This window comes from Schistocerca nitens, chromosome 6 (genome assembly GCF_023898315.1).
Source record: "Schistocerca nitens isolate TAMUIC-IGC-003100 chromosome 6, iqSchNite1.1, whole genome shotgun sequence".
Lineage (NCBI taxonomy): Eukaryota > Metazoa > Arthropoda > Insecta > Orthoptera > Acrididae > Schistocerca > Schistocerca nitens.
The window spans coordinates 720,545,133-720,567,054 of NC_064619.1; the positions used below are offsets into that span (position 1 = coordinate 720,545,133).

General features: G+C 45.8%; 1 non-coding gene across 1 annotated transcript; it reads left to right on the plus strand.

The window, feature by feature from the left end:
- The first annotated feature begins 21,606 nt into the window (after positions 1-21,606).
- On the plus strand, positions 21,607-21,714 carry LOC126191753 (U6 spliceosomal RNA). Its single transcript, XR_007538467.1, has one exon. It is a non-coding gene; the product is annotated as a U6 spliceosomal RNA (small nuclear RNA).
- Positions 21,715-21,922: the final 208 nt, after the last annotated feature.

Sequence of the window (21,922 nt, forward strand, 5' to 3'; positions counted from 1 at the left end):
TCAAATGGCTCTCAGCACTATGGGTCTTAACATCGGAGGTCATCCGTCCCCTAGAACGTAGAACTATTTAAACCTAACTAACCTAAGAACATCACACACATCCATGCCCGAGGCAGGATTCGAACCTGCGACCGTAGCAGTAGCACTGTTCCGGACTGAAGCGCCTAGAGCCTCTCGGCCACCGCGGCTGGCCGCGTATATTTTTGTCTGGTTAATATTTTTAGCGCCGGTATCAACGGAGATATTGAAACAAGTGCGTTTTTCAAATGCAAACTTATGCTTTTTATAACTGCATTCGATAGCTTTTGAGAAGACGATTACAGTCATAAAGCGTTTGTTAATGTTGACGTTCAAACCTGTCGTAAAAAAATTCGAGAAGTGTCCTAGACTTTGAAAAAGATGGCAGCAGGAAACGGCATGAACGGTGCAAACACCACCAACCAGATCTCTTGTACTACGCTGTGACAGAATGTCAATACATTTGCCTGTTTACTTGTCTGCACTGCAGGCCGTTCATTTCTGCTGGAACATTCGTCGCGTGCAGACATGTACACCAGTGAGGAGAAGTTGGATATACTACTTTTGTGTGGTGAATGTAAAAGAAATGCCGTAAAAACAGTACAGCCGTATAGGGCTGTCTATCAAGATCGGCAGTGTCCGACGCGCCAGGCAATTGCATGAATTATTAGGACGTTAGGGGCGGGATAGGATGCTTGAACGTCAGAAAGATAACAAGAATGAAGACTGCAGCTGACACAGGACGCGAAGAAGCTAATGAATCTGTACAGTGGCACTAAAAGTATTGCCGGGGAATGTGAGATCAGTCAGACGAGTGTCATTCGCATCCTGCATCGACAGAATTTCCGTCCGTCATCTGTCACTAAATCAGGCTCTCTACATCCGTGATTTCGAACGTCGTACACAATTTTGCCGGTATGCCCTTCAGAAATTGGGAGACGACCGTACGTTTTTCCAGCGTGCGCCCTTTACCTATGAAACAACGTTTACTAACCACGCTAATGTAAATTTGCATAACATGCACTACTTGACAGCCGAAAATACACACTGGCTTCGTTGGGTGCAACGTCACCGGCCGTGGAGCGTAAACGTAAAACGAATCGTGGGAAATTACACTGTAGAACTTTACTTCATCTCAAGCTTTTTAAATTGACATTCGTACGCACATTTTCTGAGGAACATTCTGCCGGTTCTTCTAGAAGAGATACCAATGGGTATTCGACAGTGAATGAGGCTGCAACACGACTGTTGTCAGGCTCACTCGGTCCGTGTTGCAACGAAAATACCAAATGAGAACTTTCCTGGAGTTGGATAGGACGAAACTTAGTTGTCCTCCTGATTCCTTGACTTCTTTCTCTGGGGAGCAATGCAATATGCTGCCTATGACGAAGCCCCAACTACGCCAGACGATGTGTGTCGTCGAATCACCAATGCATTCTCTACCATATCATTCACTTTAATTACATCTGTTCATCGTTATTTCGAACGGCGAATGCAAATGTGCCTTTCAGACCATGGTCAACAATTTGAACACAGGCTTCAATAAAGGACAAAATTATATTTTTTGGAAGTAAGAATTTTTCTTGTGTGATTTGAGTGGTTGCGAAATCATTGTCAGTAAGTTGTATATTTCATTTACGTGTGTACGAAATTGCATTGCAATGTCAAATAAGTCGACAGCGTATGTTCCACGTAGTTGGTAATACTGCCAGTACGCGCGTGCGTTCAGCATGAAATGACGTTTCGTTAAGAAGAGTATTTATTCTGCGGTGTACAGGTGGACACCAAATTATTTTTAGTAAAATCTATCCCATGGGATATAATTTAGAGCAGTGTAGGTAGAGACTACTGTCCCACAGTATGTATTTTACCTCTGATTAGCTGACAGCCATGTACAGGGGCAAAAGAGGTCAAATCTTCCTTCAAAGGTTTAGGTATTTACTACAGTAATTGCTTTTTGCAGCGCATTTTTTATGAATGAACAGTTGATTTCTCTGTTTCAGCTCACTCCCAAACATACACGTTTTTCATATTAGGTGTATTGTGCTGCCACCTACTGCTAGTTACTTCATATCAGGAACCTCAGTAATCATTAAACACCGTGAGACAGCAGAATGGGGTTCTCCGCGTAACTCACGGACTTCGAACGTGGTCAGGTGATTAGATGTCACTTGTGTTATACGTCTGTACGCGAGATTTCCACATTCCTAAACACCCCTAGGTCCACTGCTTCCGGTGTGATAGTGAAGTGGAAACGTGAAGGGACACGTACAGCACAAAAGCGTAAAGGCCGACCTCGCCTATTGACTGACAGATACCGCCGACGGTTGAAGAGGGTCGTAATATGTAAATCTATCCAACCCATCACACAGGAATTCCAAACTGCATCAGGATCCACAAAAAGTACTATGACATATCAGGATCCACAGCAAGTACTATGACAGTTACGCGGGAGGTGAGAAATTTTGGATTTCATGGTCGAGCAGCTGCTAATAAGCCACACATCACGCCGGTAAATGCCGAACGACCCCTCGCTTGGTGTAAGAATTGGACGATTGAACAGTAGGAAAACGTTGTGTGGAGTGACAATCACGGTACACAATGTGGCTATCCGATGGCAGGGTGTGGATATGGCGAATGCCCGGTGAACGTCACCTGCCAGCTTGTGTAGTGCCAACAGTAAAATTCGCAGACGGTAGTGTTATGGTGTGGTTGTGTTTTTCATGGAGGAGGCTTGCACCCTTTGCTGTTTTGCGTGGCACTATCATAGCACAGGCCAACATTGGTGTTTTAAGCACCTTCTTGCTTGCCACTGTTGAAGAGTAATTCGGGGATGGCGACTGCATCTTTCAACACGATCGAGCACCTGTTCATGATGCATGGCCCGTGACGGAGTGGTTACACGACAATAACATCCCTGTAACCGACTGGCCTGTACAGAGTTCTGACCTGAATCCTATATAACACCTTTGGGATGTTTTGGAACGCCGACTTCGTGCCAGGCCTCACCGACCGACATCGATACCTCTCCTCAGTGCAGCACTCCGTGAAGAATGGGCTGCCATTCCCCAAGAAACCTTCCAGCACCTGATTGAACGTGTGCCTGCGGGAGTGGAAGCTGTAATCAAGGCTAAGGGTGGGCCACCATATTCAATTCCAGCATTATCGATGGAGGGTGCCACGAACTTGTAAGTATTTTAAGCCAGGTGTTCGGATACTTTTGTTCACTTTTCGTAAGCCCTTTCAGATAAGCTAGATTTTAGCCTGTGTCGTATTTCCATATACAACATTTGTTGGTCAAAATGGTTCAAATGGCTCTAAGCACTATGGGAGTTAACGTCTGAGGTCATCAGTCGCCTAGACTTAGAACTACTTAAACCTAACTAACCTAAGGATATCACACACACCCATGCCCGAGTCAGGATTTGAACCTGTGACCGTAGCAGCAGTGTGGTTCCGGACTGAAGCACCTAGAAGCGTTCGGCCACAGCGGCCGGCTTTCTAGGTCAACCCGCATCTAAGTCGTAAGTTGTTTTATGGCGAATTAAAGCTTTATTCTCGTAGCGCAAGCTTACCTTACTCTGTACACCTACTCAGCCTACTCCAAGACGCCGGCTTGCCAGTGTTTGCACCTCAAATGCCGTTTCCTGTCACCGTGCTCTTAAATTTTATGACATTTCAAGAATTTGTACGACAGGTTTCAACATCAATATTAACAAACGCTATATCGCTGTAATTGTCTTCTCAAGAGCTATCGAATGCAGTTACAAAAAGTATACGGTTCCATTTAAAAAAATAAGAAGTGCGTGCTTACTTGAATATATCATTTGATACCAGCACTAAAAACATTAACCAAATATAAACATGCCCCTCGAAGCTCTAAAATTTCCCGAAAATCTCCTTTGGAATGTGCAACCGTTTGCAAAAGAAAAGGGACGTTACGTCTTACAGGACTCACCTGTGTTGAATATGTCTCTCTAGGGCTGGATTTATTTGGTTGTTCTGCCTTACATTACTCATAAATCAGTTATGCTTGGTTCTGTTACTGGAAACAATAATTATGCCTTCCTAGAAGTCGTTTTTATTAAAAGAAAAATAATAGCTGTCCAGTAGATTGTATAAGGTGACGTGAACAATGGTTAATGGAGGCTGCAATCCATCTGGCGGGTGTTTTCCTTCTTAGGTTGAAGACACAAACGGAATCTGTGCTGTAGACGTAATTAATGATTTATTACGGTGGGAGGTAAGCGTAGGTGGGGCAGAGTAAACGGATATAATGACTGCAGCTAGAAAGTCAAGGCGGCTGCACGGATGTTTTCTTTCAGAAGAGCAGCACGAACCAACGACCCCTCAAGGCTGGAGGCTCTGGAGGTAAACGAGTCTCGCGTTGGGACAGCCATGTGGGGGCGTACTGGACTGACGCGTCTGTCGCTAGGCTTGCATGAACGCTGTGTCCAGAAGGGACCGTCGCTAAAATACAAACTCCAAAGTCGGAATAAATTGATATGTAGCGCGTTACGTATTGTGCTGAACCCGGATTTGGACTGGTGAACAGTTACGAATCTGTGACGTAGCGGACTGAGATGGAAGGAAGATCTTGAGAGCCACACGCATTAGCATTCAGCAACTTTAAATTATCACCACCAGACTCTGGCTAGAAGTCTAGGTTCTGTCTAGAAGGCTAGGTTCAAAAAAGACGTAGACGGCAACTGCGTGATTTTAACTATCAATTTAATCCGTCAGCTTGAGGGGTAGACACACATTACTGAATCACAGCAACAGTAAAGAAGATCACTGACCATAAGTCAACAAAGTATTAATGCAATCGTTATTGCTGCTCCACTTGTAGGCATTGAGCTAACAATAAATTATTTAATGCAGCGAACCTAACCCACGTCATAGCACGTCCTAGGTACACTGAAGCGCCAAAGAAACTGGTATGGGCATGCATATTCAAATACAGAGATACGTAAACATGCAGAATACGGCGCTGCGGTCGGCAACGCCCATGTAAGACAAGAAGTCACTGGCGCAGTTGTTAGATCGGTTACTGCTGCTACAATGACACGTTATCAAGATTTATATGAGTTTGAACAAGGTGTTGTAGTGGGCGCACGAGCGATGGGACTGAGAATCTTCGAGGTAGCGAGTAGCGATCAAGTGGGGATTTTTCCGAATGACCATTTCATGAGCGTACCGTGAATATCAGGAGAGAATCGTTCAACGTGACAAAAGTGCAACGCTTCCACAAATTGCTGCAGATTTCAATACTGGGCCATCAACAAGTGTCAGCGTGCGAACAATTCAACGAAACATCATCGAAATGGGCTTTCTGAGCCGAACGCCCACTTGTGTATCCTTCATGACTGCACGACACAGAGCTTTACGCCTCGCCTGGACCCGTCAACACCGACATTGGACTGCTGATGGCTGGAAACACGTTGCCTGGTCGGACGAGTTTCGTTTCATATTTTATCGAGCGGATGAACGTGTAAGTGTATGCAGATAACCTCTTGAATCCATGAACCCTGCATGTCTGCAGGAGATATTCCAGCTGATGGAGGCTCTGTAATGGTGTGGGGCGTGTGCAGTAGGAGTGCTGTGCGACCCCTGATATGTCTAGATACGCCTCTGACAGGTGACACGTACGTAAGCATCCTGCCTGATCAGCTGCATTTCTTCATGTCCATTGTGCAATACGACGAACTTGGGCAAATGCAGCAGGACAATGCGACACCCAACACTCCTAGAATTGCTACAGAGTGGCTTCAGGAACACTCATCAAACACTTCCGCTGTACACCAGACTCTCCAGACATAAACATTAATGAGCATATCTGGAATGCCTTGCAACGTGCCGTTCAGAATAGATCTCCGCCCTCTCGTACCCTTACGGATTTCTGGACAGCCGTGCAAGATTCGTGGCGTCAGTTCCCTCCAGCGGTATTTCAGATATTCGTCGAATCCATGCCACGTCGTGTTGCGACGCTTGTGCGTGCTTGCGGAGGCCCTACACTATATTAAGCGGGTGTACCAGATTCTTTGGCTCTTCAGTGTATAACTGGCTAAAAGCAAACGTCTCCCTCCTCAGCCTGGCCATTGCCTGCTTTACAGAGCTCGGAACCGCTACTTCGCATTCCAGTACCTCCTCAACTGGCATCAAGCGACTGAGTGCACGACGTTCGCGTCCCAAGGAAAAGTCTGTAGAAGTACCGCAAAACGAAGTTGGATCCTCCGCATGACCACTCAGCTACGGAGACGGACACTTCAAAAAGTGGCTCACACATAAATAACGGCAAGCCAAGTAATTTTTATTGAATGGCACATTGCACGCGAAAGAACCACTGATACATTTAAATTTTTCCATATTTGGTATTGTAGTAGTAGCAGTAGTAGTAGTAATAGTTTTATTCATCGATATATGACTTCTCCAGTGATGTTGGACATGTCTTGCTTTACAGTTTAAGAGCAACAGAAATGACTTTCTTCAAATATAGAAGCACATACAGGTCCAGTTTGATGGGACAGTCTGTAAACATCGGCCGGAAAACTCTATCAATCGTTGAATTCCTCGACCATAGAAATCCAGTCCATGTTCACAGAGTCATTTCAGAGTGACTGTGTGAACGCCAACATCATACTGTCCCACGTACTTTAACTCTGGAGTACTTTAGTAGTTGCAGTGCCGTTTCACTTGCACACTGCAATGCACCTGTCATCCGTACCTCAAGAAACCCAGAATATGTACTGTTCTGGCAAGACGCTATTCTTGTTGCGCAGTGCTCTTCGCGTGAGGCGGGATATGTAACTTAATTTCTTAAGTCCGTACGTGAATGGTTTGGACAACTATATCCCTCTTGTCTTTGTTAGAATCGGGACACTTTTTGGCTTGCGGAATGTTTTCATGGCTTTACCCCGGTAGTCTCCTCATTCTGGAAGGCACAGTGGGTCAACTCAAGCATCTGTCTATCATTGGGGATCGTGTCCACTCCTGCGTTCAGTTCGTCTTTCCTCGGCACGATGACATCCACCAGCACGACAATGCAACGTGTCACTCAGCTCGCAGTGAACTTGCGTGGCTCGAAGAGCACCACAATGAGTTTACCGTACTCCCCTGGCCTCCAACCTCCTCAGATTTAATTCAATCGACAGTCTGTGGGATCACCTCGATCCGTCTGTTCGCGCCTCCTACCTTCAATTGAGAAGCCTAGAGCTGCTTGTTACGGGACTGGAGTCGGCATGGTTCCACAGCCATGTACGTATCTTTCAGAACATCACTGGCTGTCTTCCTCCACGTCTTGCATCGATCCGCTTTACAAAAGGTAGGTTATTCCGGCTTTTGACAGGTGGTCATAGTAACGTGACTGCACAGTGTAATATGATATCGTCAAAATCAATGGTAATGGTTTTTACATGCGGTAGCAAGTAAATCAAACTAGCATTTAAATTATCATTTTTCTCTCTCTCTGCAGAAAAACTGCAGAATGCCCACACAATATACGGCAACTAATAGTATCGCGTGGAACAGCAGCGAGCGCTGAATGTTGTGCCACGGATTGTCTATGTATTCTCTATATCTTTGAGAGGGAGGCGAGACATGAAACTGGGAAGGGACAGGGAGGGGCGGGTTTCATCTGATAGGAGGAACAGACATCAGGACGGATATCGCTGTCAGCTAGTGACAGTGTTCGATATACAGTACATATACCACTACCTTTCATTCAATTTTCGACGCAACCTATCTCCAGACGAGCGCGTATTAATGGTTAATCACAACTATACACAAGCGAACATCGCAGTACCCAGTTCCGAAGACCTCAGACCTCACTAACCTCTATGCAGAGGTGGCAGTAGACCTTTTGTCTTGGCCATCATGCCAGAACGGCGTGAAGGTGTTCGACCTCTGCACGCAGACACTGGCATGATGGCCAAGACAAAAGGTCTACTGCCACCTCTGCATGGAGGTTAGTGTTCGCTAAGTGAGTTCTTCGCAGGATGTGGGTATCCGCTCTTCTGGCGATAGATGGACAGAAAATTGAATGAATGGTAGCGCTTTGGAGGGCAGAGGAAACTTAAGTGCCAAGAAAAGAAGCAAGGGGAAAAAAATCTCTGCGATAGTCGGGTTTGGTAGTAAGAGCAGTAGCAGGTTGCTTGCTATCTGCGACAGATCTTGCAAAGGTTAGGTAAGTTAGTAATGGATATCATGCAGACGGATACGTTTGACGTTGCGATGCGTTGTCACCCGACGGCTGCCGCTGGGTACCGACGTTGTTCTCTCGGCCAACGTCAGTATGCCTGTAACAGCTGAGTTCGTCGTCGGTTGGTGTTCGATATGTTATATACTGGATGTGTTGGTGTGCGATTTTATCGGCTTCCCTGCTGTTGCCTTTTGGTCAGGTTTAATAGCAGCTGGCGTATCCAGTCAATGCTGCTGAGGTACAGGAGCTCTCCGATGTTGTCGCTTGTGAGTGTGTGTTAGCTCCACATAGGTTCAAATGTGTGTGAATTCCTAAGGGGCCAAACTGCTGAGATCATCGGCCCCTAGACTTACACGCTATGATAACTAACTTATACTAAGAACAACACAAACACCCATGCCTGAGGGAGGAGCCTCCGGCGGGAAGGGCCGTCCAGTCTGTGACATGGCGCCTCAAACCGCGCGGCCACTCCGCGCTGCTCGACATAGATGGTTAGGCCCTAGCTAACAGTGTCTTTGGTCGCTTATGCAAACGAATAAACCTACACCTTTTACTAAAGAGGTTACTACCGTCATCTTTTCCGTTCGCAACTCTCCCAGCTGTTTCATCTAGCAGTCAGGCCTACTAGACGTGTGGCCTGCCAAGCGAGTGCTCTTAATATCTGTGCATCGGAAGTGTTGATATGACTTATCGCAGCCACTGCTACTGTACATTGATAGCAAAGCACCATCACCCAACTATTTTGCTATAATTTTTTTCTTTTTAATTATCTCAACGCAACGGAATTAAATCCATCTGATTAATAAATTTTAAATATGACACTGTCTGTAAACATTTCCGATGGACTCACTCCGCCTTGGCAAGACCACATGCCTTTTCTATTGCATTCATTTTAATCAGAGCTTGGCTATTCTAGTGATATGCAGCTTATGGCAGAAAATGTCTGAACAAAACGGCTACCCTCAACTGAATGATCATGACCACCATTTTGCTTCATGTCTCCTCTTTTATTTTCTGAGATTCTACCACCACAATGATACAAAATTTCCTCCAATACATTTAAACACAAAAGAAAACAAGGAATTCTCTGCCCAGTGGGCATGATATTGCGTACACATTTCAATATCCTATGGTCTCTTAATGGTTTTCCTCGTTACTATGATGCACTTTCTGGATTGGTACGGATATCCACAACTTCTCTCTCTCTCTCTCTCTCTCGCTCACTCACTCTCATAAGCTCATTCATTAATGACCAAGAGAATTGATTAGCAGTCAGGCTATTCAAAGAAAATTTTTGCTTTCTGGTACAATAATTGTAACTAAGTCGCCACATTCAAGTTACACAGATTACACATGTAAAATAAAACAGAACAACCTACTTTAGCCAGTACGCATCAAATCTTCCCCTCAACAAAATTTCAACCCAGATTAACAAGTCACAGAACTTCGGATTAAATTTCACACGTAACCTTTCCCACGGACCTACCGCATACCCTGGAGGATTTATGCTCATCTCCCAAGGCAAAGTAAGCCTCATTGTGTTGCTGGGCAGATGGCTAAATCACCTTTTTCTCTCTCACAGTATCAAAATTTCTAACTGGCTTGATACGAATGTAAATAATGTCAGTAATTTTGTTATCATGATTACTTAATTATCTCACACACGGATTCTCAACTGAAAGTTTGCAGCAAGTATTTCTGTTTTCCATTGTCCCCTGTCAGATTGAGACAAAGTCAGCACTCACCCTGTGGAAGTGCTTCTTCCTAATTCAAATTCTACACACGCAATTCTTAAATATTCTCAGCTTAAATTTACACACGCAAGTATCTCAGCTTAAAATTACCAAACGCAAGTATCTCAGCTTAAGGCACGCTCCTACCAAATCGACATCAGGACTCTCATATAGCCAGCCGCTGTGACCTAGCGGTTCTAGGAGCTTCAGTCCAGAACCACGCGGCTGCTACGGTCGCAGGTTCGAATCCTGCCTCGGGCATGGATGTGTGTGATGTCAGGTTAGTTAGGTTCAAGTAGTTCTAAGTTCTAGGGAACTGATGACCTCAGATGTTAAGTCCCATAGTGCTCAGAGCCATTTGAACGAGTACTCAAGCAGTACCTCGGTATCTTCAAAGATGCAGCATCAGCCGAATGCATTGGCCACCACAGTCCCGAGACATGAATGGAACTGATTACGGATGGGACCTGTTGAAGATGGCCATTGCACAGCGTCCGAATCCACCTGATAACCTTCAGAACCTCACTGAAGCTACCACAGAGGAGTGGCACCTCGTATCTCAAACTTCATGGTCTCAGACAGAGCATGCCTCGCAGAGTGGAAGAACTCATTAGTGTGCAGGGAGGACATACTCAGTACGAAAGACTAATAATCATCATTAGGAGACAAAGATTTTCACTGTTTTTGTTTTTTAGATATACGCCTAGGAGGGAACCTGCTTTGTTTTGCAATAATTTTTTATAACTATCCAAAATCGTTCTTGTTTTCAGATGGAACTATGTGTATGTTGTTAATAAGGAATTGTAGAAACCTCAATGGGTGAACTATAAGATGTCATTGTATTAAACTCTATGATATTCCAAACTTTTGTTGAGGTGTGTGTTTTGTTTTTTTAAAACGAATCCCTCCCCAGTCAACTTCATTGTGACAGTGTACTCCCTCCCCAATTTCGCCTTTTCTGGAATGCATTCGGTCCTGACTTCATTTTTATGTTCCGTACCTCAATCGGTAAAAACGGTTTCCTTGTAGGACCAATTTGTTGTCCCTTTGTTTGTCCGTCTGTTTAGACCTCTTTTTCTCAGCAACGGGTAGAGGTATCAAGTTGAAATATATGTCAAATACTAAGGACTATGGTCTCTTGGTGGTGCAGGAGGCCCAAGGTTCTACGTCGTCGCAGTCAAAAGATATGGCCATTAACTTCACATATTCTGAAACTAGCAAACTCACCAATTCCTATAGACGAATCCTCTGTTTAAGTAATTAAGTTTGTACAGAACACTCAGAGCGGAGTCCTTCTCGCAATTGTCCGAACTTTTATTGATGACAATCCGCGATGGCTTCGAATAGCGCAGGTTGGGGAGCTCTTGGATCGAGGAGATATTGGGCGAATGGATTGGGGTGCCCTTTCCCGGCCGGTGTGGCCGTGCGGTTCTAGGCGCTTCAGTCTGGAACCGCGTGACCGCTACGGTAGCAGGTTCGAATCCTGCCTCGGGCATGAATGTGTGTGATGTCCTTAGGTTAGTTAGGTTTAAGTTGTTCTAGGGGACTGACGACCACATATGTTAAGTCCCATAGTGCTCAGAGCCATTTAAACCATTTTGGGGTACTCTTTCTCCCGACTTAAAGGCTATCGAACACGTGTGGGTACACAGGTTACGAAGGCGTATTGCAGCAAATCCAAGTTCACCAACGACCATCCAGCACTCGTCAACTGCGCTGGTGGAGGACTGGTAGGACCTACCAGAACAACTCCTTACCAACCTCGTGACCAGGACTGGGGCACGACGCAGAGCATGCATTGCCGTTCGTGGGACCACACACCCTAATAATCGTCTTACGTAAGGCCCAGAGCACCATCACGAATCGCGGTGACTGGAATGTAATTATTGTCTTTGTGTAAAACTGTCATTTCTTGCGTATTTCTTTCATTTACCTTCTGTACTATACTGCAGCAGGTCTTTCTATATATGGTCCAACTTTCATCGAGCTCTGTTACTTGGCAGTGACACATTATGCGATATTTACTTTTGTCCTTAACTTATCCACAGCTGCATATAAACACTGTTCCCAGAATCCCATAATCGTCCCTATAGATGAATACGTCTAATACGGCCAGATGAACTGCTGAAATATCAAGGTCAACATAATCGTATGATCCGGGTGCAGACCGGACAAGAATATCGTATGTGAAAGTTTGTGATTTTTCGACGATGTATGTACTACAATTAGCAGCGATAAATGATACTAACAAAAGTGAGGAAAGAACTTTTAATTACATTGTAGTAGAATTAAGGGTCCGAGCATGTGATTGTAGTGTCCAGTCAATACTTTTTCGCCCTGCTATTGTTAGTAATCATAGGGTAAACACAAATTCGGGTAACTCAGTGTCTGTAAATCTTTGGCCTCGAATGCTACAAGCGTCACATAAAGACTGACTGCTAAACAGCATTACAGCCAAAGTAACTGCTACACCACCCTAATACCGTGTAGGGCCCCCGGGAGCAAGAAGAAATGCCACAACACGATGTGGCATGGACTCGACTAATGTCTGAAGTAGCGCTGGAGGGAAATGACATCATGAATTCTGCAGGGCTGTCCATAAATCCGTAAGAGCATGAGGAGGTGGAGATCTCTTTTGAACAGCATGTTGCAAGGCGTCACAGATATGCTCAATAATGTTCATGTCTGGGGAGTTGGGTGTTCAGCGGAAGTGTTTAAATTCAGGAGTGTCTTCATGCAGTCATTCTCTTGCAATTCTGGACGTGTGGGCTGTCGCATTGTCCTGCTGGAATTGCCTAAGTCCGTCAGAATGCACAATGGACATGAATGGATGCAGGTGATCAGACAAGATGCTTACGTAAGTGTCATCCGTCAGAGTCGAATCTAGACGTATCAGGGGTCCGATATCACTCCAATTGCACACGCCCCACACCATTACAGAGCCTCCATCGGCTTGAAGAGTTCCCTGCTAGGATGCAGGGTCCGTGAATTCATGAGGCTGTCTCCATACCAGTACACGTCCATCGGTTCAATACAATTTGAAACGAGACTCGTCCAGTCATCAACAGTCTTATGTCGGTGTTGACAGGCCCAGGCGTGGAGTAAAGCTTCGTGTCGTGCAGGCATCCAGGGTACACGAGTGAGCCTTCGTCTCCGTAAGCCCATATCCATGATGTTTCATTGAATGGTTCTCACGCTGACACTTGTTGATGGCCCAGCACTGAAATCTGCAGCAATTTGCGGTGGCGTCGCGCTTCTGTCACGTTGAACGATTCTCTTCAGTCGTCATTAGTCCCGTTCTTGCAGGATATTTTTCCGGCCGCAGCGATGTCGGAGATTCGATGTTTTACAGGACTCCTGATATTCACGGTACACTCGTGAAATGGTCGTACAGGAGCACTCTCATGGTTATCCCACGCATCCTGACTACAAATCTAAACGTCAGTTTTGTGATTCGACCTGTTGTGCTGTTATTTATAAACAGCATTCCAGGGGATGTTTTCCAACGGGATAAAGCTCGCCCGCATACCGCTGTTGTAACCCAACACGCTCTACAGAATGCCGACAAGTTTTCTTGGACTGTCCGATCACCAGACGTGTCTCCAATAGAGTAAATGTGGGACATTACTGAACGACAACTCCAGCGTCATCCACAAATAGCATTAACTGTCCCTGTATTGACAGACCAAGTGCAACAGGCATGAAACTCCATCCCACAAACTGACATACGGCAAGTTCAAACACAATACATTCCTGTTTGCATACACGAAAAAATTCAAAGGACTATGTTAAGTATGTGAATATTATCACCTTCATATAACTTAAGCGATGTAAGCAGCGCGTGACAGGAAAGTGGCCTGGAGGCATGAATGTTACGTGTTCTGTACTGAATTAGCGTTTGGAGTGACATCTCTTGGCAGTGATAGGAGCGCATCGTGCTGTAAGTAGTTTGTTTACAAACAGTGTAACAACTGTGCGCGAATCATGGGCGTCAGTGTGTGCGAATGATTCAATATATATCGGAGGTTGGCTAAGGTGGCACAAATAAAAGAAGAAATAAGTAAAACCCCGCATGATGTACATGTTTAGCTCGTGTTACAGCACGCCTCTTCTGAAGCTTAGTAGGCTGTGTGATGCAATGTTGACACTCATTGCCGCAATTATTGTTGTTGACTCTTAATGGCAGACTTCTTCTCCGTGCCACTCGAGCAATCGTGTCTACGTATAGCTTGCATTCTAGCAAAGCAGAAAGCTGAAAGTTGTCTCCTCTTCTCAAAGAACTCACTGTACGTGAACTGCAGAGAGTTGATTAAGTACTTTTTCAGAAAACGTGTCACTTCAAAAATTAAAATAAAAGACCACATATTTTGTATTCGCATGTACATTCGCTGTGCACTGCTCTCAAACGACTGCTGCAGAACTATGAGTTAAATGTTTGATTATTTAAAAGTGTAAGACTCACATCACAATCTGATGATGAGATAGTTATTGTTGCGTAATTGGTCATATTTTTATGGCATTTCAAAACTGAGTATCTCACAGCCCGTTGTTGGAAGAATTTGCTTTGAATTAAGAGTGCGATTTGAGACTGTTAATCTGAGTGAAGCAGAAATCGGCAGTCTGAAATTGTCGCCGTATTTAGAAAAGCCTCTCTCAACCATCTATTGAAGTATTTCGCAATCTTGTGTATTCATCAGTAAGAAATTTCCAAATCAGATTCAAGATGATAGTACCTATTTCTTTAAGATCTCTACAAGGCGTAAATCTCTTTCTTGCCAATCGAGAGTCGACTACCAATCTTCTGTATAGTTTAAAAGTGTCCAAACAAATAATATATTTCGCCCCACCACGGAGAGAAACTATGATTGACTCAAGGGAAGCAGAAAGCTCCAAGTTGAGTCATATGCTGCACGGCTACAAAAATTTTTTTAATTAAAACGAAGTAAAGCTGCATCCCATGCTGCGTTTCACGCCATGCATAAAAAGATTGAAATTCACAGCTTTTGTATTCGTTCATTTTTTCTATGTGCATTTGTTCTGAAACGACTGCAATCAAATGAATATCACTTAGGCGACTTCCACATCCCTAATCAGTTATGCAACGGGGGAAAAAGGAGCTACAGTGCAACGTGGAATCCGAACCATGTTTCGTTTCTGGCAAATCTCCACATGACAGGGAGGTAAGTGCTAGGCTGCAAGGCAGAGCAAAAAACGGCGACCCAGCCAGGACTCCATCTTACAAATTTTCGCTATCCAGCCAAACATTCTTTTTTTTTTTTTTTAGGCTAGCGTAATGGTAGAGTGAAAAACTCCGCTGTCTCTACGGGGTTCGATCCCGCAACTTTGCGGTCTCCGGACGTGCACCCTTGTTGCCATGTTTTATACAGAAAATGCTTACACTGTCAGGGGAGAACAAACACAGTCAGCTTCAGGCCAGGTGTAGACAAAGTGGGCTGGGGTCGAAAACCCACGCCTTGTACCCCCGCCTGCCACTGTGCTGTTCCTCACGTCGTATTTTTTAATATAAAACGTAATAGACAAAAATTTCGTAACCCTGCGATTGAATTTTTTTTCTCTGGGAACAGCACTTCACATATATGCGAAAAACACTGGGGTCTAGATCGTTGTCACACACGACTTCATGCTGGGGGTAGTGTCCAAGCACCCATACGATCGTATTAATCTTCGTCCGAGGGAAAACGGAAACGTCCGAACAGAAGAGGTTCGACCGAGAAAGCAGCTTCAACTGATCGGGAAAGGAAAGCCAGTTGTCGGCGAATCCAGTGCCAGTGTTCTCGTCCGCAAGAGACAAGACTGCTCGGTAATGTATCAGGTTGATGGCGTTGGACGAAGGCCAATGCTATCGAGATGTTTATTAGTCGCGATCAGATTATGAAAGCCTCTCTACCACGATGAGGCTACTTCCATCGGGAGTGTAGGGAAACTAACGTGATTCCACACTGTTTTCCAGAAGATCAATGGAGCAGCAATTTCAACAGGGGAGAGGCATGATTCTGCTCCCCAACGGGAAAGCAATGATCTGTTGGTAAGGTGTGTCACTGATACAATACAGGCTCCCAGGAAACTTAGTATAATATAATAATGTGTCACAATTTGGAGTTGATCCGACCAACATCTGCTGGGGAAGTCAGAGTGGCCGGCGAAAGAGATACAAATAAGCGAAGTGTGATGGAATGAGTAGCTCGAGTACATGTTAAGTCGTTACGCCACATAAACAATATTGGAACATTTACTTCGATATCGGGAAGTCCCAACCCTCGTAAGGGACGGAGCCTTGCTATCACTTCATACTGGAAACGAAAAGTACAACTTTTCCGTAGGAAACGACCGGATAACTGCATCAATTTGCTTGCCATCCACGAGGACGGGGAATATATGTGCAACGTAATACACTTCACTGAAAATGTAGGAATATAAGATCCGTACGTTGAGAAAAAGCCTAAATGAGCAGCGTTCGTGTTCGCGAATTGCCCCTTAAATTCGATCCGTCCCCTCTTGCCAACTGAGTGGAGCCATTTCCAACGGGCAGCCATCCACGTGAATCAGCAACGATATGTGGCGAGCAACCACCGTTGCTCATGGAATGACAACTGGATGACAACTCCACAGCTGTAACAGTGAGCACTTTTCTTCATTAATGTGGGCCACAGAGAGAGGACAAAACGAATTCAACATGTCCTTGAGGAAGGATATGTCATTGATACGACGCAGCAGTTCCATAAAATCATCCGCGTACGCTCGCACAGATGCTTCTCCCAATATCTTCCAGCCACGTAATGGAGCAGTAATTCGGCGAAGTTGGTGTTCTAGGGACAAGACAAAAAGCGACGTGGAGATGACCGTCTCCTGCGGTCAGCCCCGTCGTATTTTGATATGGGGAGTAACTTATCCATGATTGGATAATAACTCACATGCAGTAGAATTCAGACCGGTCGCCTGGAGTACCTGCATCAAGAATCTGCCTTATCAAAACAAATAAAAGTAGCGCTCGAGAAACAGAAGTAGACGCAGCCACCGAGACGACGTCCCGGTATTCGAGTTTAGAAGACAGTATCGCGCGCCAAGGCTGACGATAGTGCAAGAATTTTCTCTAGCAATATCGACCAACTGCTGCATTATATGATCAAAAGTATACGGAAACCTGCCTGAAAATGACTTACAAGTTAGTGACGCCCTCTAGCGGTAATGCTGGAATTCAGTATGGTGGTGGCCCACCCTTAGCCTTGATGACAGCTTCCACTCTCGCAGGCATACGTTCAGTCAGGTGCTGGAAGGTTTCTCGGGGAATGGCAGCCCATTCTACACGGATTAGTGCTCTGAGGAGAGCTATCAATGTCGGTCGGTGAGGCCTGGCATGAAGTCAGTGCACCAAAACTTCCTTAAGGTCTTCTATAGGATACAGGTCAGAATTTTGTGCAGGCCAGTCCATTACAGGGATGTTATTTTCGTGTAACCACTCCGTCACTGGCCCTGCATTATGAACGGGGGCTCCATCGTGTTGAAAGATGCAGTCGCCATCCCCGAATTTCTCTTCAACAGTGGGAAACAAGAAGGTGCTTAGAACATAAATGTAGGCTTGTGATAGTGCCACGCAAAACAACATGGGTTGCATGCCCCCTCCATGGAAAACACGACCACACCATAACACCACCACCTACGAATTTTACTGTTGGCACTACACACACTGGCAGATGACGTTCACCAGGCATGCGCCAAACCCAACCTGCCATCGGACCGCCACATTGTGTACCATGATTCGTCACTCCGCACAACGTTTTTCTGCAGTTCAATCGTCCAAAATTTACGCTCCATATACCAAACAAGGCGTCGTTTGGCATTTGCCGGCGTGATGTGTGGATTATGAGCAGCGGCTCGACCATGAAAGCCAAGCTTTCTCGTCTCCCGCCTAACTGACATGGTACTTGCTGTGGATCCTGATGCAGTCTGGAATTCCTGTGTGATAGTCTGGATAGATGTCTGCCTATTTGTTATACATTACGATGCTGCTCTTCTGTCGGCTGTCTCTGACAGTCAATAGACGACGCCGGCCTGTACTCGTCCCTTCATGTTTCCACTTCACTTTCACATCGGAAACAGTTGACCTAGGGATGTTTAGGAGTGTGGAAATCTCGTGTACTGGCGTATGACACCACCTAATCACCTGACCACGTTCGAAGTCCAAGAGATCCGCGGAGCGCCCCATTCTGCCCTCTCACGATGTCTAGTGTGTACTGCAGTCGCTGTCTGGAGTACCTGGTAGTAGGTGGCAGCACAGTGCACTTAATATCAAAAACGTATGTTTCTGGGGGTGACCGGATACTTTTGATACCATAGTGTATTAACGCCAACCGCGTGACAGTTAAGTAACTTGAAAATGGGTCAAATGGCCCTAAGCACTATGGGACTTAACAACTGAGGTCATCAGTCAACTAGACTTGGAACTACTTAAACATAACTAACCTAAGGACATCACACACATCTGTGCCGGGCAGGATTCGAACCTGCGAGCAGATGTGGCCGAGCGGTTCTAGGCGCTTCAGTCTGGAACTGCGCGATCGCTACGGTCGCAGGTTCGAATCCTGCCTCGGGAATGGATGTGTGTGATGTCCTTAGGTTAGTTAGGTTTAAGTAGTTCTAGGGGACTGATGACCTCAGCTGTTTAGTGCCATAGTGCTCAGACCCATTTGAACTATTTTTCGAACCTGCGACCGTAGCGGCAGCGTGGTTACGGACTGAAGCCCCTAGAACCGCTCGGCCACAGCGGCCGGCAGTTAGGTAACTGTAATTAAGGAGTGTGACTGGGCGGAATTCATCGGTGTCTGGACGTCTCATTGTCTCCTTACCAACCTTGAAGGGGTGGAATGAACCCGCCCGCCAACTCCGCTGTCACTAGAGCATCATGCTATATGCAGATTTGGTCACGCTTTCTCCAGTCTCAAGACATTACTACTCTCTCCAGTTACATCGGAACTTTACTTAAATTCCCATAATTAAGATAGTTTGTATGAAATATAATACAAAATCCTTCCTCGTGAATCAGTGTATCTATTAGTGAAATCGAATCAATAAATCATTTCCTGAGATTTCAGTGAGTACCTAGCACATACAGATGGACGTGAAGAGGCGATATATATACACTCCTGGAAATTGAAATAAGAACACCGTGAATTCATTGTCCCAGGAAGGGGAAACTTTATTGACACATTCCTGGGGTCAGATACATCACATGATCACACTGACAGAACCACAGGCACATAGACACAGGCAACAGAGCATGCACAATGTCGGCACTAGTACAGTGTATATCCACCTTTCGCAGCAATGCAGGCTGCTATTCTCCCATGGAGACGATCGTAGAGATGCTGGATGTAGTCCTGTGGAACGGCTTGCCATGCCATTTCCACCTGGCGCCTCAGTTGGACCAGCGTTCGTGCTGGACGTGCAGACCGCGTGAGACGACGCTTCATCCAGTCACAAACATGCTCAATGGGGGACAGATCCGGAGATCTTGCTGGCCAGGGTAGTTGACTTACACCTTCTAGAGCACGTTGGGTGCCACGGGATACATGCGGACGTGCATTGTCCTGTTGGAACAGGAAGTTCCCTTGCCGGTCTAGGAATGGTAGAACGATGGGTTCGATGACGGTTTGGATGTACCGTGCACTATTCAGTGTCCCCTCGACGATCACCAGTGGTGTACGGCCAGTGTAGGAGATCGCTCCCCACACCATGATGCCGGGTGTTGGCCCTGTGTGCCTCGGTCGTATGCAGTCCTGATTGTGGCGCTCACCTGCACGGCGCCAAACACGCATACGACCATCATTGGCACCAAGGCAGAAGCGACTCTCATCGCTGAAGACGACACGTCTCCATTCGTCCCTCCATTCACGCCTGTCGCGACACCACTGGAGGCGGGCTGCACGATGTTGGGGCGTGAGCGGAAGACGGCCTAACGGTGTGCGGGACCGTAGCCCAGCTTCATGGAGACGGTTGCGAATGGTCCTCGCCGATACCCCAGGAGCAACAGTGTCCCTAATTTGCTGGAAAGTGGCGGTGCGGTCCCCTACGGCACTGCGTAGGATCCTACGGTCTTGGCGTGCATCCGTGCGTCGCTACGGTCCGGTCCCAGGTCGACGGGCACGTGCACCTTCCGCCGACCACTGGCGACAACATCGATGTACTGTGGAGACCTCACGCCCCACGTGTTGAGCAATTCGGCGGTACGTCCACCCGGCCTCCCGCATGCCCACTATACGCCCTCGCTGAAAGTCCGTCAACTGCACATACGGTTCACGTCCACGCTGTCGCGGCATGCTACCAGTGTTAAAGACTGCGATGGAGCTCCGTATGCCACGGCAAACTGGCTGACACTGACGGCGGCGGTGCACAAATGCTGCGCAGCTAGCGCCATTCGACGGCCAACACCGCGGTTCCTGGTGTGTCCGCTGTGCCGTGCGTGTGATCATTGCTTGTACAGCCCTCTCGCAGTGTCCGGAGCAAGTATGGTGGGTCTGACACACCGGTGTCAATGTGTTCTTTTTTCCATTTCCAGGAGTGTATATATTTGGAAGTTCACTTTTTTTTTACTAGCGATTCTATTCAAACAATTTAGGAGAACTTGAGTACCTGTCTTCGACTATTTTTGGATGATGTTATCGTAACCGTCTAGTAGAGTTATTTATGATCAGAACCAATTGCGAAATGATTTAGTGAAGATATTTGTAAGGAGTCTACAAGTGCCAATTGACTCAAAAAAATGAAACGTGTGAATTGCTGCACACGAATACTAAAAGCAACCCGTTAAATTTTGTTTCACGAGAAAAGTCAGAAATTTGAAAGTTGTCGGTTCATTGTGAATTTTCAACCGGAAAATTTCCCGGTATGTATGGCAATCTTTTCAGAGATGGTTCGGGACCTCTGCTGAATGTCAAATCAAACACCTTCCACCCATCTAAATTTCCAATTTGCTATTTTATTGGGCTACCAGTTTCGGCGATATATTACGCCATCTTCAGGACCCCTGACCGACGTGTAGGGAGGCTGCAACCTTGGTTCCGTTCAAAATACGGGCCAGCATTCAAAGACCGGAATTTATAGATTTTTCAGACAGCGATCACTTCAAACATCATCTGCTGACTCGGTATGAGAGTCGGCAGATGATGTTTGAAGTGATCGCTGTCTCATAAATCTACAGATACCGGTCTTTGAATGCTGGACCCTATTTTGAACAGAACCGAAGTTGACATCTTCCTACAAGTCGGTCAGGGGGTCTGAAGATGATGTAATACATCGCCGAAACTGCTGGCTAATAAAAAAATTGGAAATTTAGAGGGCTGAAAGGTGTTTGATATGACATTCTCTCTACTGGTGAAATTCCTTCCTATTTTAGTTTTTATTTCGCCAACCTATTTCATCGTCTCTGTTTTGGCTGTTCTCCATATAGTTAAGGGTAACCGGCCCGAACTATTACTGGACTCAGTAAGATTGTCTGCCGCGAGTAATGATTGTAGTAGGCAGGGGCACTATGAATGCAGTGTATCGACATTAAGTTGAGAATGTGGGTCTCACGGGGTGTGTGCAAGGGATAAATCCCTGCAGTCGTACTATCCTCTGTGCCCTTGGTGGCTCAGATGGTTTGTACTCGCATCGGCGGTAAATATACTAAAATTGGAACGATACAGAGAAGACTAGCATGGCCCCTGCGCAAGGAAGGAAAAAAAGACCGTTGATGTATATCAACGCCTATCGACAGCTCAAGGTATTGATTTAATTCTCATTTCATTTGTTTTGTAAGTCGTTTTTTTGTGGTTTTAGGCGCACAACTAGGTTCATTCTTTAAATGTGTCCATAGGTAATCTAATGCCACTGTGGATGTTTGTACATTGTTTGATTTCTTGATTGTTTCTGAGTCGGTAGTTTCCATCTTTTGGCGTCTAATTTATTCTGGTTTCGT